This window comes from Notolepis coatsorum, assembly GCF_963971535.1.
Source record: "Notolepis coatsorum genome assembly, chromosome: 8".
Lineage (NCBI taxonomy): Eukaryota > Metazoa > Chordata > Actinopteri > Aulopiformes > Paralepididae > Notolepis > Notolepis coatsorum.
The window spans coordinates 91,993,101-92,020,408 of record NC_140172.1 but is presented as its reverse complement, the minus strand read 5'-3'; positions in this window follow the sequence as shown (position 1 = coordinate 92,020,408).

The window sequence follows — 27,308 nt, the reverse complement described above, 5'->3', positions numbered from 1 at the left end:
CAGAAAGCATAACTTGTTATTTACGAGAGTAGCCTACTTTTGATACCGTGACGATTGTCAACAGACGATTTGGACTGGAGCTGTGTTTTGTGGGATGCTGCTGTGTGTTTGTGTGTGTGTGTTTGCGTGTGCTCACCTTGAACTCATGTCCGTCAGAAATATCTGTGTGGGTGTGCTGTGACATCATCATTACGCAAAAATTTCAACAAGTAGAAATATTTTTCTTTTAGTTCGTTAGTTACACTTGAGTAGAAAGCAGAGAGTTCACTGTCCGATTTCCAACTACTCCAACTCCGCTCCAAATACTGCGCTCTCTTGCCCAGTAGTTATCAAGGTTAGTAGCCAGAATTTATTTGAACCCTTGACGCAAACAACCTTATATGTAATTGACCACATCATATGTCATTATTCACCCCTATTCATATGATATATATATTAATTAAATGAAAAAAGTTGATCTGAACACTTGTGTGCAGATTTTTTCTTAACCCTTTCACTACCACACTACAGACTGTTGTCTGTAGTGTGGTAGTGAAAGGGTTAATCTGTAGTGTGGTAGTGAAAGGGTTAACCGTCTGTAGTGTGGTAGTAAAAGGGTTAACCTTCTGCAGTGTGGTAGTGAAAGGGTTAACACTTTGATAGTGTGGTAGTGAAAGGGTTAAACTGGGTCTGTTTTAGAATTTTATTTGGACAGTCCATGTAGTCGTCGCAGTTGTAAAGTCAATCCAAATCACTTGGGAGTATGAATGTGACGCCTCACAAGAAAGTACTTAACCTCTACTGTGAATGTACACAAGGTTCCAACTGACTACTTTCAGATGATAAGGTTTGAAAACAATATTCATATGAAAAAACCTAAAATGGACTATATGGTTCTTCAATGGCTTGGGCCTAGCTTACTCCAACTGGGTAAAATGTGTTCCGTGGAACGGCAGTGGCCATTAGCCTAGCCCTAGCTCATAGAATATTCAATATTCAAGATTCAAGATTGTTTATTGTCATATGCACAGTTAAACAGACAGTTTGCCATACAATGGAAATCTTATTTTGCTAGTCCGCCCTTCACACAAAATCACACAATACTTAACTTAAACATATTTAAATACAAGCGAGTGCTAGAAAATAAGGTAAAAATGGATAAATATAATACAAGGCACAGTGAGTAACATTGCACATTCCAATCAGTATAATTACTAGAGATGTTCCGATACCACTTTTTCCTTCCAGATCCGATTCCGATACCTAAGCTTTGGGTATCGGCCGATACTGATCCGATACCAGTGCATCACATTTTTATTATTATTATATTACAATTAATTTGTTTCCCCCCCTCGCTACTGTTTTATATATACTGTTTGTTAGTAATAACTATAAAGTAATGGTATTTATTCAACAACAGGTGATTGTATAGATTAGTATTAGTATCATTAATTGACAACTATCTCAATGAGTTCACCCACGGAATGGTTGTTGGGACATTGATTCCGCACGGACGTTATACGTTGTTGCACACTTCCTCCTATCCAGAAGGCTCCGGTTCAGTTAGTTAGCAGAGGCTCTGTTGTGATTTTTGCACAATAAATATTCAACATTCTCTTTTGAGACTCCGCCTCAGACTCTTATTATTATTGCTGGATTATGAATAGCTCCAACTTTAGCCAAGGTAACGTTAAAGCTAAAACTAGCTTTCCGGTTAGCTCTTCAGCTAATGCTAACACCAGCAAGCTAATGCATCAGAGCTCCCCGTCAACACCGCTCTGTCGGGGCGATGGCATTTAAGAATCTGCTGTTAAAATGACAAACAGCATTGACACTTTAATTCACGGTCGATTAAAAACACGTTTGTTTTATAATGCTCACTCAGCAGACCGCAGTGTTGTTGATAAATGATCGGGGTACTCGCCGATACCAGCATTTTAGGCAGTATTCAGAGGCATTTCCGATACTGGTATCGGTATCGGAACAACTCTAATAATTACATATAAATGGAGGTGACAGTGGGTCACGGCAGCAGTTAAAAAGTGTCTTTAGTGATTCATAGTTCGGGGGAAGGGTCAGGGTGACAGTGTGTTCATCAGGTCAGAGTGGGGGGGGGGGGGGGGCTAGGTGGAGGAGCTGGCATTCATGAGCCTGATGGCCTGTGGGTAGAAACTGTTTGTCAGTCTCGTAGTTCTGGCTTTCAGACTCCTATATCGCCTGCCTGATGGCAGGAGGTTGGAGAGTCTGTGTTGGTGGTGTGTACTGTCCTTAATTATGTTATGTGCTCTCCTGGTGGCCCTGGTAGAGTAAATGTCCTGTAGTGAGGGGAAAGCTGCTCCAGAGATGTACTGAGCAGTTTTAAGGAGAGTGCCTTCCTCTCCTTAGCATGGTTTTTATCTTTTAAAAAGCACAAGCTTAATCTTTCTGTAATTCAGTCTCTGCAGCAAACCTTGAACATCTCGTCTGTTTCTTCAGCCTGACGCACTAACGTCTGAATAGCTCTTCTCTGCTTAGAAACATTTATGCAAGTAGGCTTCTAATGGACTGTTATGTCACAGCCTCCTGAATCCAGCTAGAACAAAGTTGTTGCTGCTGCTGTAATATTTGCCGGTTTGAACTAAAAGGAATTTATTGCTAAGTGGCCTATGAATTAATCATGTATCTGATGGGGATGATTGAAAGCTATGTCTACATAGAATAACTTGGACATCTTTCCAAATGTGTTTAGTACAGTGATTCCCGCAGAAATGAAATATACTTTGGGGGAATGACGAATCCTGCATTCTAGTGAATTTTCATAGGTTACTTCAGACAACTGATGATGGTGTCTAGGTCTTTAAGTGTTAAACAGCTGAGAGCAGTCACTGCTGTTTTTTGTGGTCTTCTTTCATACACACATCTTACCGGATGGTGCCAGGAAAACAGCCTCTCCCTGAACGTCAGCAAAACAAAGGAGATGATTGTGGACTTCAGGAGGTCGGGGGTCAAGGACTACAGCCCCCTCAGCATCGACGGGGCACCGGTTGAGAGAGTCAACAGCTTCAAGTACCTCGGAGCCTACATATCCGAGGACTTGACATGGACCACACACATTAACAGTGTGGTGAAGAAGGCACGACAACGCCTCTACTTCCTCAGGCGCCTAAGGAAGTTCCAAGTCAGCCAGAAGATCCTTAAGAACTTCTACTCATGTACAATAGAGAGCATCTTGACCGGCAACATCACCTCCTGGTTTGGGAATAGCACTGCAAAAGACCAAAGCAGACTACAAAGAGTGACACGTTCAGCCGAACGCACAATTGGAGGGGGGCTCCCCACCCTCCAGAACATTTACTACAAGCGTTGCAAGGGCAAGGCTAAGAGAATCATTAAAGACTCCAGTCACCCGAACAACTGCCTCTTCGAACTGCTGCGGTCAGGCAAGCGATACAGGAGTCTCAAGGCGAGCACAGAAAGACTCAGAAGAAGCTTCTATCCCCAGGCCATCAGGCTGCTAAACGAACAATGAATGAACACTACACAACAACAACCACCAAACGCACATAGCACACACATCCACACGCACACACCCACTTTAAACAAACACACTGTAGCACCCACTCCACACACTTTATCGCACACACCCACTTTAAACAAACACACTGTAGCACCCACTCCCCACACTTTATATTTATGGATGAAGGATTGCACTACAACTCGTACACCTTACTGTAAATTGTACCTAAAATTGTACCTCATCCCATTTCTGCTTTGCACTAGATAGTACTGTACATTAGTACACTGCATAGTATTGTGTATTGTATATTATATGGTAACTCAGAACATTGTACATATGTCTATACCGAACACTGTGACCTCATTTTCTTCTTCTAAATTCATGCTATATTATGTTATTATGTTATTTGATACTATCTTGTCTAGCACAGTCTCTGGAGCGTAACAGTAAGAAGCATTTTGTATGAAAGTATTCTGTACTTCTGTATGACAACTATTAAAGAACTTGAACTTGAACATCCTCACAAACCAACAAAGAACATGATCTATATCAAATGTAAGACAGAAAACCTTTTTACTCTCTGAGCACTCATTGCCACCAATGCAAATGAGTGCTCACTGAGTAAAAAAAAAAAAAAATACACAAATTATACTTTGGGGGGAGCCATTATACTAGTTTGTGTGCCCCCCAAAGTATTAACATGCGGCGGGAATCACTGTAGTAATGTTATGACCTACGAAGGAGGACCGGTGTCACGGCGTGGCCTTGTACAACGGCAGCTCTGTCTTGACGTTTTGTGCTGTTGTTGACATAGTCGTGGTGTACAACAACAAGTCTCCTTGCTTTAACATGTCATGATAAAGACTGCATCTAAATGAACACGAGCCTATTTGCATAAAGGAAAGTGTTTACTTTTCTTTCCTGTGACAAAATGGCATCCAAGGTAATAAAAAAAGTCAACCAACAAACTCGATTCTTGTACCGGATCTCCTCTCTGGTAAACAAGAATACCCTGAAGACTCTGGCACGAGCACTCATTCAAGGGTACTACGACTATGCTTGCACCTCATGGTACCTAAGCACCTCAAAGGCGCTAAAAACTGAATTACAAACATCTCAAAACAAACTGGTCAGACTACTGCTTGACCTTACTCCTAGAACCCACCTCACCCCTGCCCACTTTGACAAACTAGGATGGCTTAGAGTAGACAACAGAGTACAGCAACTTGCAATGGGCCTGGTCTACAAGATACACTAAACGACCAAGGTACCCATGTACATGTCAAAATACTTCCCAAAGGTCAGTGAATACCACAATCACAACACCAGAGGGAGCTCCACAAATCATGTTAAACCCAGATTCGGCTCAAACAAGGGACTAAACACGTTTAGCAATTATGCCACATCAATGTGGAATGCCCTACCCAAAGCTGTAAAGGAATGTGATTAGTGAATCACTACCCACTTTCAAAACCAGTCTCAAAGAACACCTACGGGAGACTGCAATTCGAAACTGGCCCTTGTAAATGTCCTAACCCAACCCCCTCCAATGTACAGTAAATGACCAAGTATGGTTTTGTCAATATTCCAATGTACAGTTTTGCTTGTACAGTTGTACAGTGTCCCCCACCCACCCCTCCTACCCAACCCCACCACCCACCCAACCACCTCCAATGTACAGTCCCCCCCACCCACCCAACCCCCCCCCCACCTACCCAACCTCCTCCAATGTACAGTTTCTACGTCAAATGTATATACTCTCTTTTCTAGACAATTTTTGTATCACAAACAGTACTGTATTTGCAAATCTGGTATGTCATAAATGTATAGATGTAACAGTACTGTCTATCTGTATGTCGTGTATGTCATATATGTTATGATGAATTGAAAATGGGGGACCCTGATGTAAACAAGACGAAAGTCTTTTTCTGGTCTGCATCCCCTTAACAATTGTATGTATTGAGCTGTACTGTACCCATTCTGCAATCTGTTAATAACGTTTTCAATCAATCAATCAATCAATCAATACTTCATGCTAAGAAATGCCTACCCTGCCAGGGTGGCCAGTCTCTTCTCTTGGTGTGAAAAGGGGAATGTTCCCTTTTCAGGCGATCCAACATGGTAGCCTCTGAATAGGAGGTTATTTCAAAATACAACAACCTACCGGCCATTTTTGTTATTGACTTTTTGATCATATTAAATAGTTGTACGAACCCTATAGATAATGGAATGGCTCAAAGTGAATTCTCAATGTATGGCAAAAGGTTTGAATGTGAAAAGGTTCAACAAAATGCAGTGGACAATACAGTAATGGATTTATGTCTGTCGTCGATACTGATGTCTACTTACATTCTAGTGATGTAGGGTGGTCCTGGCTTAGCCTCTAGTTTGGGACGTAGCCTAAAGAGCTATTAACTATGTTCACTAATTAACCATGCTAGATTTCCCTCTTCTCATTATCCCCAATAACAAGAAGTTCAAGTTACTTACAGAAGGTTAACCTTTCACTACCACACTACAGAACGTCTGTAGTGTGGTAGTGAAAGGGTTAACCTTATGTATTGTCGCAGTGAAAGGGTTAATGACCACAACGTGGTACAGCGTGGTATGTGAGCTCAGTTCAGCAACATCAAGGACATCCTCATCTTCATCTTCATCATCACCAACACCATCATCACATTAGACAAAGAATAGACTAGTAGCAAGACGGTCAATAATCACAGAAATTGTGCTTGACTGCAGTTACTTCCTTCGGGGGTTAGTGAGAAGTGGTTAGGATCCTTGTTGCAGTGGGGGAGGAACTGTTTTGTACCATCGTTTGGGAGACATTGGCCTTTCGTGGCTCCCAGAGGGTGACTGGAGACTGGAAACTGGAACCGGCGGTGGTCAGAGTGAGAGGAGACAGAAGTGATTTTATTTGCCCTTTTGATTTTGCGTTTGAAGTGGAGCGTTTCAACTCATGGTAGGGGTGATGATGATGTAGGGGTGTGCCAATCATCTTTTAAAAGGCTGATTTATTGACACAATGCTCTGCTGTCTTTAAAAAAAAAAATTGAATTTGAATATTTTGCGATTGTCCGATCGACCGTACCAGACTGTTCTGGGTGCTGTGATGATGAGGATGCTATGATGATGATGATGATGATGATGATGATGATGATGATGAGGATGCTCTGATGATGATGATGATGAGGATGCTGTGATGATGGTGAGGATGCTCTGATGATGGTGAGGATGAGGATGCTCTGATGATGATGCTCTAATGATGATGATGAGGATGCTGTGATGATGATGATGAGGATGCTGTGATGAGGATGCTCTGATGATGATGCTCTGATGATGATGATGATGATGAGGATGCTGTGATGATGATGATGAGGATGCTGTGATGAGGATGCTGTGATGATGATGCTGTGATGATGATGATGAGGATGCTCTGATGATGATGCTCTGATGATGATGCTCTGATGATGGTGAGGATGCTCTGATGATGGTGAGGATGCTCTGATGATGGTGAGGATGAGGATGCTCTGATGATGATGCTCTGATGATGGTGAGGATGCTCTGATGATGGTGAGGATGAGGATGCTCTGATGATGATGCTCTGATGATGGTGAGGATGCTCTGATGATGGTGAGGATGCTCTGATGATGGTGAGGATGAGGATGCTCTGATGATGATGCTCTGATGATGAGGATGCTGTGATGATGAGGATGATGATGATGATGATGATGATGAGGATGCTGTGATGAGGATGCTGTGATGATGATGCTGTGATGATGATGATGATGATGAGGATGCTCTGATGATGATGAGGATGCTCTGATGAGGATGATGATGAGGATGATGATGATGATGATGCTCTGATGATGATGATGATGATGAGGATGCTTTGATGATGATGCTCTGATGATGATGAGGATGCTGTGATGATGATGATGATGCTCTGATGATGATGATGCTGTGATGATGATGAGGATGATGATGGTGATGATGGTGAGGAGGATGCTGTGATGATGATGATGATGAAGATGCTGTGATGATGAGGATGATGCTCTGATGATGATGATGATGATGAGGATGCTGTGATGATGATGGTGATGCTGTGATGATGATGGTGAGGAGGATGCTGTGATGATGATGAGGATGCTGTGATGATGAGGATGATGATGTGATGATGATGATGATGATGAGGATGCTGTGATGATGATGGTGATGCTGTGATGATGATGATGATGGTGAGGAGGATGAGGATGCTCTGATGATGATGATGAGGATGAGGATGATGAGGATGCTCTGATGATGATGGTATTAAGCTATTTTACGAAAAATACGGTCTACTGGTCTGTTTTTGATGATGTGGTCTGTTTTGTTGTTGGACTTGAATGCATGGCTGAATGAGTTGGTGATTAAATGGAATCTTGCTGAGCTGTGCATGTGGGTTCTGAGGTGGCGTCCCTGCCTGATGCGTTTAGCTGGAGGTCACCTACAGGCCTTAATTACTGTTTGTTATGAGGACTACAATAGTCATGAGATGTTGATGGGAGCCGTGATGGGATGTGAAGTGGTTTGTTTAAAGGGAGAACAGCCACGGTGAGAGCACACAGCACTGGCACCTGTGCTGAAGGTCAGGGTTAAGGTTAAAAGTCTATTCTATTGGCGAGGTGAAAGGTTACTTATCTTGACCCTCTGTTGCCTGGATACAGTAAGGGGTCAGTATTCATGACATGGACAGACACACAAGTAATCTCACTTTAAGCTGATGATCAATGCTCAACCTCATCATCATCATCATCATCATCATCATCATCATCATCATCATCAACCTTTATACTCAGACAATTGAGGTCACCCTCATTTTCAATGTCATCGAGACTTTACAGACATTTCAATGCACACATTTCTACAATATAACAATAATATATGAATAACTATCTATATAGTATAAAATGAACATAGGCATAAAATCAGCACACAGATTGACAGAATAAAAAAACGATGCATAAATTGCAGACATAAGAATAGGTATAAAAGACAATAGAAGTAGTGCAATGTAAACGTGCAGACTTAATAATGACATAAAATATGTACAATAGTACAATGTCGCTCGAAGGCATGTGAACCTTCCTGGAACAGTCAGTCCCCCCAAAACACCCCACACACACATCAATCCCTATACCACATCCCCATCCAAGACGCATCCCCTGATAAAGCACGCCATGACTGAAGGAAAAACACAACAGCCTGCACGCCACTCACATCGTCATGCATGGCGACGGGAATGCCACCCCTGCGGGCCGGCACCTACAAATAGACAATATAATATATATCCAACGGCAAACTACCTAATGCACATCACATTCACATCACATCTAGGTGGTCGTAGGTCTGTGCTTTCTTCAGTTTTGTACCCAACACAAAGACATCAAACGTTACTACTTTCAAGGTCTACTGCTGCTGGCATCTTTTGTGACCAAAAAAAGCACATCTGAGTTTGAAAATGTACACACGTGATTTCAGTTACTGTCTGTAAACAAGTGAATTTGTAAAGGAACATATTAGTGTTTCATTGCTGCCGCCTGTCTCCGCCCATCCACTCTCATCAAAATAATCTTGTACCTTTATTATTAGTCGCTGCCAGCATATGTAAATGGATAACCTAAAGATCACTGATGTTTAGAATGTTTTGCCATTTTGGTACGTTCGGAGCTGTTGTTGAGATTGTTTGGCAACTACCGTCAGAAGACTTTAGGGTGGCTGTGGCATAATGCTGGACCGTAGTAAACATGGATTCAGGACATCGGCCCATGTATCAAACAAAGGTACAGTTAAGTGACGTCTGACAGTACTCTGTGTTCCTCTCCTGTATGGATGATGTCCCTAGAGAGAGTACCCTTGAGAGGTTTGAAGGTCAACACAACGGGTCACAACGTCCAATAGAACGCCCCCGAAATGCAGCAGGATTTCTGGACACCTAACGTTGACTGTTACTCAACTGTGTCTTATTTTAACCAGGTTATGTGGCCGGAGAGCAGGGGGAGACGCTGGGGCTAAGTGAAAATGCCACTCATTCCTGAAGAGTCCCTGGCCTTGTCAAGGTTAGTGGCTTGTCTTTTGTAAGCTGAGGGATTGATGCATGAGCCTGTCTGGCGGCGAATTCAAAGTCCAAGGCTGTCACAGGCAGCAGCTCCCCCCCAAACCCCACCCCCCATCCCCTCTCAGCCTATCACAGGGCCCCGTCCTTCCCAACTTCTTAGCAGCCTGTCCTTTTGGGAACCTTGAGCAGCCCGGGCAAGGACACAAAGCGTCTGGTGCAGTAAAGCCTAGTGCAGTAAAGCCTAGTGCAGAGGGGAAGGCTTTACGTAACGTTCTGCTTTAAACATGAGCGTATGACTTCCCTGACACCGGGCGGTGCGGCGCGGAGAGGCACACAGCCCACGTCCCCTCGGTCGTCCCCCCCCTTGACAGGGAGGCGGCAGAGAGAGAGATCCCAGCAACTTAATTATATCTTTCTCTTTTTAAAAGCTTTCGTTTGAAATTAAATTTTCCCAGGCAATTAACTAAAGAGGGAGTTTTCAGAATTTATGAATGAATGATGGATATATTACAGGGGGGAAGGGGGCAGTGCGTGGGTACACCGTATGCATGGCGAGATTGTGTCGGTGAGATTTATGTCTTTTCCCAAGAAGGGTCGTGCTCAGACAAATCCCAAGTGTTATTAAACTTTGTCCCTTGGATTTGCTCTCATAGAACGTCGGCCCAAAAGGCCTTGCAGAGTTCCAGCATTCGATATTTGGCTTTGGCTTATTGTTAGTCCAACCACATGTGTACATGCGCACACAAGTACACACACACACACACACACACACACACACACACACACACACACACACACACACACATGTAGACACATGCGCACGCGCGCAGACACCCACACACACACACTCAAAGATCAAATCTGACTCATGTGGCTGCACAGGAAGGATGGTAACCAAGTTCAAATGAAAGATCATGACATCACAGTGACTGATAGTGGGTGGGTGGGTGGGGGGGGGTCCCTAGTCATTCTTTTAGGCACATCCTTAAATGTAGAAAAATCTAATTTTATTGTATTTTGTAATAAAGGTAAAAGTTATTCGAAAAAGGAGGCAAAGCTATTAATCAGTAACACCGAAATCAAACAAGTAACTTCAACAAAGTTTTTAGGGATCCTAGTTGATGATAAACTAAATTGGAAAAAACACATTGATCATGTTTGTAAAAAAGCAATGAAGTCAGTAGGTGTTACAAAGGATCAGATTAAACCGAATATATATATTTATTGATTGATATATATTGCATAGTATTTGTATATCGTTTGATATCCCTTGTATATTCCTTGTACATATACACGGAATATCCCTTTAGCCCAGACCATAATATTTCATTCTCCTATTGGACAGCGGTCCACCGGCGCCACAGACCAGCCTCCAGAGTCAGGTTCAAAGTCACCGTCAAGACATGTCTGGACATGCCCGGCCTTGCCCAGGGATACGCGACAGAAATGAGATTGGCACTAGTTTGTTCACCGTGCATATAAATACGGCGCAGGTGAATACAGAAGTATGTTACCCAATAAGTTGAAGCCTCACCCACGATACAACGTGCGGTGAAGTATGGCCTGTTTGGCCCCAGAATAGAGCATTGAGACCGCGTGCGAATTAATAACTGAATTGTCAGAGTTTGGCGCTATACCGTCGAATGCGACATATTTCTATTAAGTCATTAATAGTCTATTTGTGTATAGTGTATCGTGCGGCTAAAGTTCTACAGTGACCAGCATCCCCAACGCTTCCTCGTGTTAGCTAGAGTTCTTATCCAGGCTGGGCTGCTTTCATGGCGCTTTCACCCGAGGAGACCTAGACGAGAACCGTGTGGACATGTACACTGGATTAATCTACCCGACGACTACATAGCCCTTTGCGGCTGGAATATATTTGCTTTGGTCCTGTGATTTATGGAGCGGAGAATCACCGACGCCTGCACGTGTTGGATTTACCCCGCGAGGAGCCAAGTCGAGTCGGCGCCTCAGAGAGCCTGAGGCCGGCTAGCTTTCTTCACTGTGGAGCTACAGTCTACGGAGAACAGCTGTATTCGTCTGTGGATCAAGAGGCTATTGCACCGTCTCCTGTACTTGGAGTCTCCTTAGTCATCGTTGACCAGACTCTCTACTACCGACAGATCTTCTACCCCTGCTGGTTTACAACCAGGGGGACCCTTCCAGTATCTCCCGCTATATTACTAGTGTACCATAGATATAATTCCCTAAGATTCAGGTTGTATAATTACCTCCTGCGTAACCAGAGAATGGACATTCATTGTTGATTTGCCTACGCACATTCCTTTGCCTTACAAGTGCATTCAAAGTATAATCGAGAAGTATTATGTACCTTTTGCTGCAATAAATACTTAAAGACAACTTTGTGTAGAACCGGTTCATTGTGGGAAGTGTTCATTATATTTAGATATCATGTACTGTATGGCCAGTAATTAAAGTACATAAAGCGGTAGTGGTTTAATGATACCATACTTATCAATACAGTCAGGGAATTGTACCCCTCAGTTACAGTAGGTATAATTAGGAAGGTGTGTTCATTGATAAATAGAAGTTGTTTTTTAATCCTGTATTATAGTCTTATCTTTCCTTACATATCTTATTGTAACATAATTTGGGCTAGCACTCATTCATCTCATCTTCAAAAAATTATTTTACTTCAAAAAAGATTTGTTAGACTGGCAACCCTCTCAGATCGATTTGAACCATCTGCTCCTCTTTTCAAGAAACGAAACATTCTGACTGTGTCTGAGGTTAATTCTTTACAGATATGTATATTTGTGTAGAAATGCATTCATGATCGCAATCTACCAAATGGTTTTAATGGTTAATGGTTTTTCTTTTAATTCAGATGCTACACGTCAGTCCAAGGACCTGCATATACCTTATTGTGGTACTTCACTTAGGCAGTTCTCAGTGAGGTATAGAGGGTCCAATCTTTGGAATGCAGCTGATCCTATGCTGAGGAAATCTCCATCTCTGCTTATTTTTAAAGCAAACTACAAAAAAATTCTCATCCAAAAGTAGTAGATAGATAACAGGTCATACATGTAGGTATGCATTTGGTTATGTGGGTGGGTAGGTTTGTAGGCAGGTGGGTGGGTTGTTATATATTATTATGTACACAGTATATGCATGTATGTACTGTGTGTATGTATATTTGTATTAACACAAATCTTTTAATGTATTCTGGTATTTTATAATATGCATATTTTTGTATGTTTGATTTTATAAAACAGGGGACGTTCTTGATAAGCCTCTAGGCTTCTAACTTCTCCTTTACAATTGTTATAACTTATTATGTATTGTTTTTACTTCTGTTTAACTGTGTTAATAAACAAACAAAAAAAACAAACAAAAAAGTAGTATGTAGAATAGGGGTGGGAATCACCAGTTTCATCATGATACGATACGATATCGATTCTTTGGACAACGATACGATATTTGCCGATATCACAAAGTCTCTCACGATACAATACGATTAGATTAGATTCAGGTGCCTGCAATCGATATGAGATGATATCATATGCCCATTTAACACAATCAGTAACATTTAGATCAACTAAAAAAAGGTAATGAAAATATCATTTGACATTTGTATTTTTGAGCTCTTCCAGACATTTAAAGGAAAATCAATCTATTGTTTTTAATACAAATAGACCTCCTGTTCACTGTAAAGTGCCACGTTTTGATATATTGAGCTTTAAACTTTAAGCTCCATTTTTTGGAACTCAAAACTCACAACCTAAAACCCCTCCCTACCTCCCTCTCCCAAACCGTTCCTACAACAATTTGTTGATGTTGCATGATCATGTATAGGCCTACATTTATTATGTATTATATTGTTTATGTTTAAATAACATTTAAACATCAAACTCCTCTGACCTCATCTGGTCTTTCCAAAGACGTGCGCACACACACACACACAGAAAGGGAGAATGCTATGCTGTAACGTCTACACACACGGAGCTACTGCTGTTGTTCTTGGGCGGATATGAGACTCGCCACAGGATTTTCAAAATAAGAGTATCGATATGAATCGATCTTATTACATTGCATCGATCCGATTCGATCGTTGATAATTACATCGATGTATCGATCTGGATCGATGTATCGTCCCACCCCTAATGTAGAAAGGGTATGCTACTATGCTGGAACAGTAGTATGTAGAAAGCGTATGCTGGAACAGTAGTATGCTGGAACAGTAGTATGTTGGAACAGTAGTATGTTGGAACAGTAGTATGTTGGAACAGTAGTATACTGGAACAGTAGTATGTTGGAACAGTAGTATGCTGGAACAGTAGTATGTTGGAACAGTAGTATGTTGGAACAGTAGTATGTTGGAACAGTAGTATACTGGAACAGTAGTATGTTGGAACAGTAGTATGCTGGAACAGTAGTATGCTGGAACAGTAGTATGTTGGAACAGTAGTATGTTGGAACAGTAGTATGCTGGAACAGTAGTATGTTGGAACAGTAGTATGTTGGAACAGTAGTATGCTGGAACAGTAGTATGTTGGAACAGTAGTATGTTGGAACAGTAGTATGCTGGAACAGTAGTATGCGCTGCTCATCTCAAATCACCTTCGGCTTGAACTGTAATTAGTGTTTCTGAGCTTCTAATAATAATAATAATTAATTTAATTTGTAACGCACTTTATATTTGTGACAATCTCAAAGTGCTACATGAAAGAACGTTTTTATAAGAACACTTAAAATTAATAAAACAACCAATGAAATGGAAAAAACATTCAGAAAATGTTGTTTAATACAAGGCATCAGTCGGTCCATTTAGGCAAATGCCTTGTTAAAAATAATGTTTTTGAAATTTTGTTTTCTAGTGATGTGTTGAATTATTCCTGGGCAACAAGGGGTCGCGAGGCGGTGGGGACGTGTAGAGACCAGTAGAGAGATCTTCAACGTAACAACAGGCACCAAGGCCATTAGTCTGCGTTGTCTCTCATCACACCTCACGCCATTTTAAATTCATGTACTTTAGATGACTTGTGGCGTTTCCCATTCATATTACAGGCCACCATCAAATGAAATCATGTTACACGCCACCATCAAATGAAATCATGTTACAGGCCACCATCAAATGAAATCATGTTACAGGCCACCATCAAATGAAATCATGTTACAGGCCACCATCAAATGAAATCATGTTACAGGCCACCATCAAATGAAATCATGTTACAGGCCACCATCTAATGAAATCATGTTACAGGCCACCATCAAATGAAATCACTTCCAAATCTCTAAATTGAGGCCTTGCGTGGAATGTTAGTGTAATTCTCTCTTCCAGTATGGCTGCCGTTGGTAGCCACTCTCAAAAGAAAATGCCTTTTCTGTGCAGTGGTAGGCAACACACCGGAAAAGCACAATATTACAACCAGTAATTGTAGTTTTTGTTGATATATTTATCATATATCAACACATAGCAGCCGGTATTTTGCGCATAAGAAGGAGAACTACGCAAACATTCCCATGCAGTTCCTCTATTATTGGAACATGAATGTCGCAGAAGAAAGGGTTAAGAGTGAGTTCAGTATATCACCCATATAACCCCCCCTCTCTTACTAAACGTGGCCTCTTGTATATTGCTGAGACATCATGTCCTATTCCGAACCCTTCCAGCCCACGTGTGAGTCCATTATGCCGCTTTTCCACTGCATAGTACTCGACTCGACTCAACTCTACTCAGCCTAACGTAACGTTAGCTTACCATCTTGTGTCGCCTTCTCCGAGTCATCTCATTGTCTGCGTTCTGCTGTATAATTTCCCAAACTCTTTTTCAGCAGTCTTTTGTCTTGCAGCCTCCTGCCTCTTCTCAAGCAAAATTTGTCTCTTTGTTGTGACAAACAGCAAGATTCTGATCATCAATAACATCCCTTCTTCAATATCCTCCATTGTCTGTGCGTGTGTGTGTGTGTCGTTGGAGAGGCAAAGAAGTTCGCTGTGTGTGTGTCGCGTTGAATATGACGTCACGGCGCCCTCGCTATGACGACCAGCTACACTGACGGGTGGGGGGGGGGGGGGGGGGGGTACTATCTGCAGTGGAAAACAAACGCAAGTACCAGGTACCAAAAGCGAGTAGAGTCGAGTAGGTACTATGCAGTGGAAAAGAGGCATTAGTGAGACCGTGTCATTCGGTGCATCCTTAAGAGAGCTGGGTAAATAGACTGAAAGAGAACCAGGAGCGCTTGTTAGAAGTCGGCCGCCAATGCCAAGGAGGCCATTTGAGAGAGGAAATGGGAGAAGGCACGGCAGCCCGAATGACTTGCGGCAGCTATATGACCTATTACTTAGGGAAAATAGACTGGTGGTGGTGACCAGAGAATTCGCTGGCTCATACTCTGCTGCTCACCCTACTCTGCCCTTGAGCAAAAGGCAATTAACCTGGATTTTTCTCAGTAAATATCCAGCTGTAGAAATTAGAAAAAAAAAGAAAAGATGATGTGCTAGAGCGATAATCATGTAAGTGACTTTGAATAAAAAAGTGTCCACTAAGCAAGGAGATTAATTAATGTAGTTAATAGAATCACAGCCTGTGTTTTTTTTTGAAGTTATCCAGTCGGGTCTGCTGGATGTATAGAGGAGTCGCCATACCGTACCATAGCCCTACCTCCCCTCTCTTATCTCCCCCCCCCGCCCCCCCCCCCCCCCCCCTCCTTTCCCTTTGGCATTAAGACTAGAGTACAACCTTGACCTGAATGCTGAGGAGGCTTTTTAAGTAACTCTCCAGAAGGAGATCCAATCATGTGACACCCTTCACCCCACCTCACCCCCGAGCTACCCCCACTCCCCCCCCCCGGGCAGGGGGCATGGCGTGGGGCCAGCTGCCACAGGCAGGCATGCAGCCGGAGGGCTTTTGTCCAATTGGGCAATCACTCCCACAAGGTCAAACGGGGTTGAGGTCGTGTCAGACTGAGCTATGTGACCTTTCGTGTGGCTCCGATGATCCCTGCTGTTATCTGCATTTGAAAATTAAAGGTCATCTCTGTAATGCCGTTGAACGGCGACCTCTAGGCAAAAGAGCCCCCACTTGGTATTACACTTTGTTTATTTTTGTTTAGGTCTGACATCGTGGGGGTTGTGTGAGTTCAGTATCTTATTATACTGTGAATATTCTCCAGACCTCTCTTGGAAGAGCCTGGGGTGTAGCCAGCAGTAGCGACCTCTCCCCTATACCCACTGAAATACAATCCACACCCAAAACAAAAACTGTAAACAAAGTGCAGTACCACATTATCATCTTTTTGCCTAGAGGTCGCTGTTTGACATCATTACAGATTTTTACTCATAAGTTCCGTCCCAGTTCCCATTGTAATAATGAGCCAAAGTCGCTTGAGTCATCGTCTCAACTCTCAATCACTGGTAACAGCATATATGTCAGTTAAAGGTCAGTTCATGACCGAAGTGATTCATGTCCACAGTGAGCTGGCTTCTTGGATTTGTGTTATTGCAGTTGCCTTTTAGTCACTCCCTACAGCTGCCCCACTGTTTAAAGCAGTGCTGGCCGGCTCCCTTACTAACTGTAGAGCAGACCTTTACAGTGTTTCTTACTGTAAAGCAGACCTTTACAGTGTTTCGTACTTTAGAGCAGACCTTTACAGTGTTTATAAGCCACCTGCTGCCTTTTCCCCCCACTGTCATTCAACTGTTATGCTGAATACTCGATTCTGATTGGCTGACTGGTGGGCTTTAGTGAAATGCCTAGTTTTAATGTAGTTTTGACAAAAGCGTAATCTCGTTATTAGCTTAATGTCTTCTGTTGACGGCTTAAGCTACTTGATCAAAGTTACTTTAGATAAGATAAGATATTCCTTTATTGATCCCTTTGGGGAAATTCAGGCATCATAGCAGGAGGGGGGAGGGGAGGTACAGGTAGTAAAAAAGCAGTGTAAACAATATAACAAATCAATATAATTAACTCTGGACATGTGCATATGGGCAACAAGGTGTGAGATGAGGGTATATATGCCCCATCAGTTATATTTTCCCTACAATAAATAGTTACAATATATAATCTAATAATCTAAATCTAATCTAATATATAATCTAAAAAAACGAAAGGCAAAAATGAGAAATGCTAAATATATGCAATATAATCTAATAATCCAATCATCTAAATCTAATATATAATATAAAAAAAATACCTCCTTCAACATCACATGAGCAAGCGCACATCCCAACACACGACCATGTCCCCTGTGGCTGCACTTGGCAGTAGATGTTGCATTCATGAAAAGCCAAGTCATCTCCAAATCTGGAAAAATACCTCTTGGACAGCCACTGAACCCAGTTTGAGTTTTCATGAAGTCTTTGATGTCACGTTAACATGGTGGCATTTCTTTTGTCTCAATTTTAAATAGTTGTGTGTTGAATGGATATGATGCATGCTTGTAGCTGTTAGCATTGCTGTAGTATGTTTGAAAATATACAACTAAGGGACAACCCTTTAACTGCAAACAGTAGTAGCAACTTCTGGTGTGTCTGCTCGCCAGCAACCATAGCCTGTGTCACCTTTTATGACCTGAATACTTGAATGCCAGGAGGTCGGATTTCCAAGGGCATTACGTCGGAAACGTCCCGGTTCCCAGCTGTCGTGAATGCAGCTATAGCCTACAAATGATCTGTTTAGGAATAATGGCATGATGTCAATTGATGGTAATGCGATGGTTAACCTACTAGCAAGCTAGCCATGTAATCAAACATGATGTAAGTATGTTAGTGACAGTAAGGCTAGCTAGCATCATTTTAGTTTGTCGGCTGATAGTAGTTGTGTGGCTGGAAGTCCTCTGCCATCTAGGCTGTTGCCTCGGGCGATTTCTCACCTCGACATGCAACATATCCAAGGCACACTGTTGTTCTTAAGAAGGAATAAGGCCATGTGTGTTAACCACAATGAGATGAGAGTAAGAAACGCAGCACCTGGTGCTCTTTCTTTATTTTTGCAGCTACTCGGATCACTTCTTTGAAAACCTCTGAACTTTCCAGAAAGGCGCTGCTGTCGTCATTGGCTCTGGTCAGCGCTTCCTGCCAGCACTTCTCTGCCAGAACAAAAACAACTGTATTTTATTATATGGCAAATAGATTAAAAGTGAGCAACACATTGTCACCCACTCCGGTCTTCTTCATCAGGGTCACTGTCGAGCAGGAGTAGGTAGGGGTGGGAATCTCCAGAGACCTCACGATACGATACTATCGCGATACTTGCGATACCTTACGATACTAAATATATCGCGATACGCTGAGTATTGGGGAAACTATTATTATTATTTTTTTTTTGATCAAATTTAATTTATTACCTTTTTTCAACTGCAAAGTAAAACTTTGTCAACATGTTTTATCTAATAAAATAAAGTTCAGTCTGTTCATCTCACTTCAATAATTTTTATTGCAGAACATGGTATTTTCTCAAGCAGACAGATGTAAACACTGTAATCTGTGTTGCATGTACCTGACAAACTGAACTGTTTGTATTACAGTCATATTTCAACTTAACTGAATGCACATGTGTGCGTGTGTGGACTACTGTACTATTACAGGTATTGAAATGAACAATGCAACTTCCTTATACAAAACAATTTTTACAATTTTTTTTAGGAATAATTAAATATCGATACAGTATCACCACGCAAGTATCGCAATACTACTACGTATCGATTTTTCACCCCACCCCTAGGAGTAGGTTACTTGTAGTAAAACGGCTTGTCCATACGTCCACTTGAATATACCTACATTAGACTTGAATTCATTTTGATCTTATCAATAGTTTATCCCAAGATTAGATTGGTTTGCATGCTTTCCAGAGCCCTCCCATTATACAAACATCACCTCTAGTACTCCTGTGGTTTTCTTTTGTGCACACAAAAAAAGTTATTCGCCATAATATTTCTGTTTTTACCATAGAAACATTAGGTACATGGCTATTTCTATAGTGATTCTCTATAGTATTTCTAGAAGAAAACAAAATATTAAAACACAGCAATGTTATGCTTTTGTACTTAAATTACACCATGGTATGATCCGATTTTAACCATGTTACTGATGGTGATATCATGGTATCATTATTGTGGTCACTACTATCATCGTAGTGACCAGGAAATGATGGAAATACCAAGCAGATACTACCATTAATTATTTTGGTATGGCCACATCCCAACCCACCTGGATCCACTCATCACACCTAGAGAGGCTGCCTGTGTACGAATGTAACCCACAGCTTGTATAACTCTTTGTTGTCGCGGTTCAACCTTTAGCCGAACAGAAGTGCTCCTTGTAAACTATTTACATGTCATGGGGCGATGACTTGCTAGTGCAGGTGTAGCTAACTCACATCTCTCCTTAGTGTAGCTAACTCACATCTCTCCTTAGTGTAGCTAAATCACATCTCTCCTTAGTGTAGCTAACTCACATCTCTCCTTAGTGTAGCTAAATCACATCTCTCCTTAGTGTAGCTAACTCGCATCTCTCCTTAGTGTAGCTAACTCACATGTCTCCTTAGTGTAGCTAACTCACATCTCTCCTTAGTGTAGCTAACTCGCATCTCTCCTTAGTGTAGCTAACTCGCATCTCTCCTTAGTGTAGCTAACTCACATGTCTCCTTAGTGTAGCTAACTCACATCTCTCCTTAGTGTAGCTAAATCACATCTCTCCTTAGTGTAGCTAACTCGCATCTCTCCTTAGTGTAGCTAACTCACATGTCTCCTTAGTGTAGCTAACTCACATCTCTCCTTAGTGTAGCTAACTCACATCTCTCCTTAGTGTAGCTAAATCACATCTCTCCTTAGTGTAGCTAACTCACATCTCTCCTTAGTGTAGCTAAATCACATCTCTCCTTAGGGGGCTTTCTCACTAACCATTCAGGGTCGAAACACAGCCCGATCGCACCAGAAAAGGGTGTGGCCGTCCTACTGAGAACGCTCCCCCCCGTCCCCGGGGACGCTGATTCGCTCCAAACCTGGACCGCTGAAATAGGTGGTTCCGGGTGCGCGCCAGTGGGAGCGGGGGCCGTGGTGTGCGAGCTTGTACCAAAACACGGGAGAGGCTTGCTGTATCAACTTGCTGACACACACAACGTCGTTACTGTAATGCTTTGATGCTTGCTTGAATTTTGGGCAGATAAAAACATACAGCAACAACTGGACAATACCCACAAAAACTATATTTATGGGCAATTTGGCGAGTTCAGACCTCAACCAAACAAGCATGTTGAGCCTCACGGCTCAGTGGATGAAAACTTCGAAATGAAGCCACGTTACAAGCACAAGACCTCCCTGGCTCGCATTAGGCCTGGCAATTTTTTTGCCATTGCTATGTCTATATATTGGTTTCTTGTTCGAATGCATTTATTTCTATAGACCAGTGGTGCCCAACCAGTCGGCCGTGATCGACCGGTAGATCAATGACATGCAATATAATTGCCGCGAGTAATGGGCTAATGTTAGCTGCTAACTAGTAATAAATAGGCTAAGCTAACTAGCGTTAGCCGTTAGCTTAGCGTTAGCGTTAACCCTGGAAAACGCTCAAAGCAGATTCCACGACACCAGTTCCATTCGTGAGAAAAGGGGGTGGGTTATATTGACAAGGCTTGACAACAGAGGTTCAAATATAACTTCATATTTATTGGTTATTTGTTTCTTTATATCAGCATCCAATTTCCACCAGTGCACCACCGTGTGTTAAACCTTTCCTGTGTTGACGTTAGAGCGTGACATCATCGCTACGGCAGCTTACACGCTCAAAACGCAAACCGTAAACAAAAACCCGGAGCGCACCAAGACTGCAGTGTGTACACAAACTAGAGGGGGGAGAGGGGGGGGGGAGTTCGCACCCAAGGACTGAGCGAGGGCGGAGCGGAGCTGATTCGACCCCGAATGGCAGTGAGAAAGCCCCCTTAGTGTAGCTAACACATCTCTCCTTAGTGTAGCTAACTCACATCTCTCCTTAGTGTAGCTAACTCACATCTCTCCTTAGTGTAGCTAACTCGCATCTCTCCTTAGTGTAGCTAACTCACATAATAATAATGCATTTAATTTATAAGGTGCCTTTCAGGACACTCAAGGTCGCCGTACAAAAATTAAAAACAGTTTATTTACAATCACAATCAAGTTTAAAATAAAATCACACATACGCCTGCCTAAACAGGTGGGTTTTGAGGTGGATTTTAAATGGGATGATGGAGTCAATGTTCCTGATGTCGGGGGGGAGGGAGTTCCAGAGGCGGGGGGCAGAGCATAGAGCCATATGAAATCCGCGTTCACGGAATCGCGGACGGAATCGCGGAATTAACCAATAAAAATGGAATCAACTGCAAAACGTGGAATATTGCAGAATTTGGCCTAATCTGGACTGAAATTCCGTTTTTGGGTGGAACGCTTGGTGCACACACGACCGGGGAGGCGGACGCTAGAGCGGGTTACACACAACACAGCAGTCTCCAAGCGTCTCGCTGCTTCGGTGTTAACATCGTCAAGAATAGGGGTGCACCGATATGAAAATTGGCCACCGATACCGATTGTTCAACTAACACAATCGGCCGATTTTTTTTTTAATATTCTTTTTAATATTTTTAATTTTTAATTTTTTTTTAATGAAACTACTGTATATTTGTATGTGTATGTTTGTATTTGTAGGCCTCTTTACTTACTTAAAAAAAGGAAACATCAAGAAATATGTTTATGGTATCACTATCCCTCTCCCAGTATCGTCTGGCGGCCTGCAGAGGGATACTATTTTCTCAACCAGAGCTTTCAACCAATGCAATGGAACCATTCTGGCGGCCTGCAGCGGGATACTATTCTCTCAACCAGAGCTTTCAACCAATGCAATGGAACCATTTTGATTGACAGTTGATTCGGCCAATTACGCCACACCGCTAGCACCCACCTCCTGCTGTTCTTACCACCAATCGGCAAGCGTTTATTCATTTTCTACTTTGGGGCATGCCGCCATTGATCTGCTTGCGAGAATGCAAGTCAAACTCAGAACCACAACAAGCTAATACGTTAGCTGCCCGGCAGTGCCCGCCGACCAGCGCGCTCCACAGGATGGCCAAACGAGACACAATGATTTTACTGCAACAAATGTTATAATAAAACAAAGCCTTTCTATACATTTGTCAGGTTGAAAACTTTATTAACAGATTGCAGAATGGGTAGTTGGTTACGGAATGGAACCGAGCTATGAACGGCTTGCTTGCTATCTTCGGGTAAATACTATGCTGATGTAATTGAACGTGTAACTAACTATATAACGTTAATGCCACAAAACGAATGTTTGTGTCATTTTAACAGCAGATACTTTCTTAAATGCCATCCTCCCGACAGAGCGGTGCTGATGGGGAGCTCTGATGGGTTCGCTTGGTTGTGTTATTAGCATTGAACAGCTAACCGAAAGCTAGCGTTAACTAATGTTAAAGGTTTAGCCATAACGTTACGTTGGCTAAAGTTGGGGCTATTCATAATCCAGCAATAATGGCTGCAGACCTGCAAGCAAAGTACAGCAAGTTGGCAAAGGAGTATTCCAACGTAAATCACATTTTCACCAGTAACGTTAGACTTCTGCCTTCCGGTAGCTCATGCTGCAACGGAATGGAACTGAGCTATGAACGGACTCGGAGTAATGCCTTGCTGCTATGGGTAATAATAATATGCTGATGTTATTGTCCGTGTAACACTAACTATATAACGTTAATGCCACAAAACGAATGCCTTGTTAATCATAAGTAGTAACTTTGATGCAGTAGCTTGTGTGTGTGTGCAGGGACCGAAACTAAAGCCCGCCGCCCGCCAGGGGCGATCAGTTTTTACCTTTGGCGCTTGACACTTAGAGGGCTGCCCGCCGTGTGGCGTGTAATCAATCAAGTTCATAACGATACTCTTATTTTGAAAATCTGTGCGGGTCTCATTTCCGCCCCAAGCGCATCTCCAGTCATAATATCGATGGCTCCGTCAGTTAGCAACAATTAGGTTCGTATGATACTCTTATTTTGAAAAAAAACGTGGCAACGAGTCATATCCGCCCAGCCCTGCAGCGGGATACTATTGGCTAAGGGCTTCTGCTCGCAGTGCTCATGTCAACACAGGCAGTCTGCTCTAGTCTAGACCGGACCTCCATGAGCTACCGTTACTGTTTAAACAATGACCCAGTCAACTATTCACTTTTAGTTTAATACATGACGAGGCATTGTCTAACGGTATCTAGCTGGCTAGCTACTGATATCAACAAATGCTCCAGCAATAGTCGACTCGAGTGCATAATACCTCCGTTCCCTCGTTAGCTAGCTCGCGTTAGCTAGCTCACGTTAGATCGATCTGTCCCAGTAAACTAAATTGTCTTAACGTTATCTACCGGGCTAGCAGTAGCTACAGATAGCTCCTGATATCAATGTCTTATAACATTGATTGAATGCGTATTCTAGCTGAGGGCATGTTGAATGTGATTTGACAAATGAACCGTAACGTTATAAATAGGGTCCAGCTGCATCGCCGGAGAATCCTTGCATGCTGAATGTAGGGTCTAGCTGAATATAGGGTCTAGCTGCAGGGCCGGAGAATCCTTGCTGGAGCTGGAGGCTACTCAAGTATACACACAGACAGTGGAGCTGTTTGCAGATAGCAAGCATTTTGACTTATTGCGTGGTGGCGATGTCTCGCAGATAATACAACTACAAGTATGATTATATAATATATATTTTATTTAAATTTTTTTTTTATATAAAATATATATATATATATTTTTTTAATCAAAAAAAATTTGGCAGGTAAGAAATATGCTTGGCGGGTAGACTCTTCCCATCTACCCGCCACTGGCAGGTGAGTCAAAAAGTTAATTTCGCTCCATGTGTGTGTGTGTGGGGGACGGCAGGCGTTGTGCAGGTAGGTCGCGAGTGAACCTTTTTTTTTTGCCTTTTGACGCTACACAAATTGATGGTTATTTATCGGCGACTGCTATCGGCACATTTGAGCTTATAGGCCGATAGCAGTCAACAAGGCACTTATCGGCCGATACCGATACCCGACCGATATATCGGTGCACCCCTAGTCAAGAAGCTAAGAAATTCCCCAATAAGCCCTCAATTCAGAGCAGAGCAGTATCCTAATGACTTTTATGCCTCTGGCGATAAGGTGTTTTGCAAATTCTGTCAACGTTCCGTGGACTGGAGCCACAAAAACACTTGCGAAACTATTGTGATTAAATAGCTATAACGTTAGGACATGATAGCTTCTTGCTAAATCTAGTGCACCCATCCATTTGTTTAATGCAAACGATTGTCATTATACACTGCCCTTTATAATCTAAATAAACTTAAATAGCTATTAAATGTTACAGTACATAGGACTATAGATGGAAATGATAGCTTCTTGCTAAATCTGGTGCACTCATCCATTTGTTTAATGCAAACGATTGTCATTATACACTGCCCTTTATAATCTAAATAAACTTAAATAGCTATGAAACGTTACAGTACATAGGACTATAGATGGAAATGATAGCTTCTTGCTAAATCTGGTGCACTCATCCATTTGTTTAATGCAAACGATTGTCATTATACACTGTCCTTTATAAATGAAATAAACTAAACTAAAGGTGCCTAAATTATGCATTACTATATTTCATCACAATATAATAGATATAGCTAGGCTACTGACATTGTCATTGTGATAATGTCAGTAGTAGCTAGCTGTATCTATTGTTTACACTTGAAATGTGTATTTTTATTTTGTCACAATATTATTTGAAAAGTATTGTGTAAAATTTAACTGTATTTCTGAGTTGAAGCACTTAAAAACATTAAATGGATTGTTATATCATATTCAATTGTGGACATTTATTCATTCCCACTTATTAGACACTATTTCTGATGGTAAAATGAGCATAAAAAGCTAAATACAGAATTCTGAAATATTAAAACGGAATTTGGGAAAAAATTTAATGGAATTTGGAAAATAATAAAACGGATTTCATATGGCTGTAGCAGAGCAGCTGAAGGCTCTTGACCCCATGGTGGACAGACGACTGGGGGACGGTCAGGTTGATGGAGGAGGCAGACCTGAGGGACCGGGTGGGAATGTTGATGTGGAGGAGGTCGGACAGGTATGGAGGGGCGAAGTTATGGATGGTCTTGAATGTATGGAGGAGGATCTTGTAGTCTATGCTGTGTTTAATGGGAAGCCAGTGTAGGGCCTAACAAAAATAATAGTTGGTTTCCGGTTGCCGACCGACCCTGCCGATTTAGGTGCGACCCAATATATTTTATGGGTTTTAAAAAAAAAAATATAAAAAAAAAGAAAAAAAATCAATTTTTTTATTTATTTTTTTTTAGAATAAAGTTTCATATAAATCTTAGTCAAACATTTAGTATTATGGATATTAAACATGCTGGCAGAGTACATGCATCCATGTTGTTGTGAACATTTTAATTAAATAAAGAAATTCCCTATCCATAGTCGCCGTGGGAAAGAATAAAATAAAAAAATAAAATAAAATAAATTCCCTACCTACCCATGGCCAAACTGACAACCAACAGGAAACCAACAATATTTTTTATTATGCCTAGTTGGCGTAGGACGGGGTGATGTGACTGATGACAGGGGTTCTGGTTATATATGGGCAGCAGCGTTCTGGACCAGTTGGAGCTCATGGAGGAGTTTGTGGGGGAGACCAAAGAGAGTTAGCTACATATCTCTCCTTAGTGTAGCTAACTCACATCTCTCCTTAGTGTAGCTAACTCACATCTCTCCTTAGTGTAGCTAACTCACATCTCTCCTTAGTGTAGCTAACTCGCATCTCTCCTTAGTGTAGCTAACTCGCATCTCTCCTTGTAGCTAACTCACATCTCTCCTTAGTGTAGCTAACTCACATCTCTCCTTGTAGCTAACTTGCATCTCTCCTTAAGGATTTTAAATCAACCCTTGGGTTATAAAAAGTAATGAATGCTAAACAATGCTTGGGCAACCTGCAAGGTACACACACACACACACACACACACACACACACACACACACACACACACACACACACACACACACACACACACACACACACACCCACACACAGTACCCTGGGGTTAGCACAGCGGAGCTGTGTGCTTATGTAACTGTGTTTACACGTCTGGGGCTGGCACTGGCACAAGAGCCACGAATGTGGTTTATCCAGGGCCTCTTTTCTCTCTAAGCCACCTGCCCTTCCATTCAGTGGTGACCTTGGTGCTTATGAGGAGGCAGGGGTCGACCTATTTCCACCTCTAACCGGTTCTGGAACCTCCAATAGGCCCCGGCCAAATAAAGAGATCTGACACCCCCGTTCTGTTTGTTCTGAAAATGGGCCTGTTTTCTTCTTTTTTGTGTGTTTTCTTTCCTCTCCCCTCCTCCTCCTCTCCCCTCCTCCTGGCCAAAATGTTGTGTTTTTTCCACACGTTAGTTTACAGCAGCGCGCCCTCATCTATTTAAAAGGGTGTTGGGGAGCAGGGGGAAAGTGGAGCAGCGGGCTTCATGCCTTTTCTCCGAGGCACAGATAGTTCTGTGAGCAGTAGGTCAACATTAGCACGCAGAGGCTTAGCACTCACTGTTGAAAGTTAAGCGGCGGGTTCAGGCCCCTCTACTGTTTTGAAGAGTAAGAGTGGCAAAGCAACCGGCTAATGCAATCAATGCATGCAGCCTCCTGACTCACGTGTGTGCGTGTGTGTGTGTGTCCGTTTAGACAGATGGGGTGCTAACATTAACGATGCCC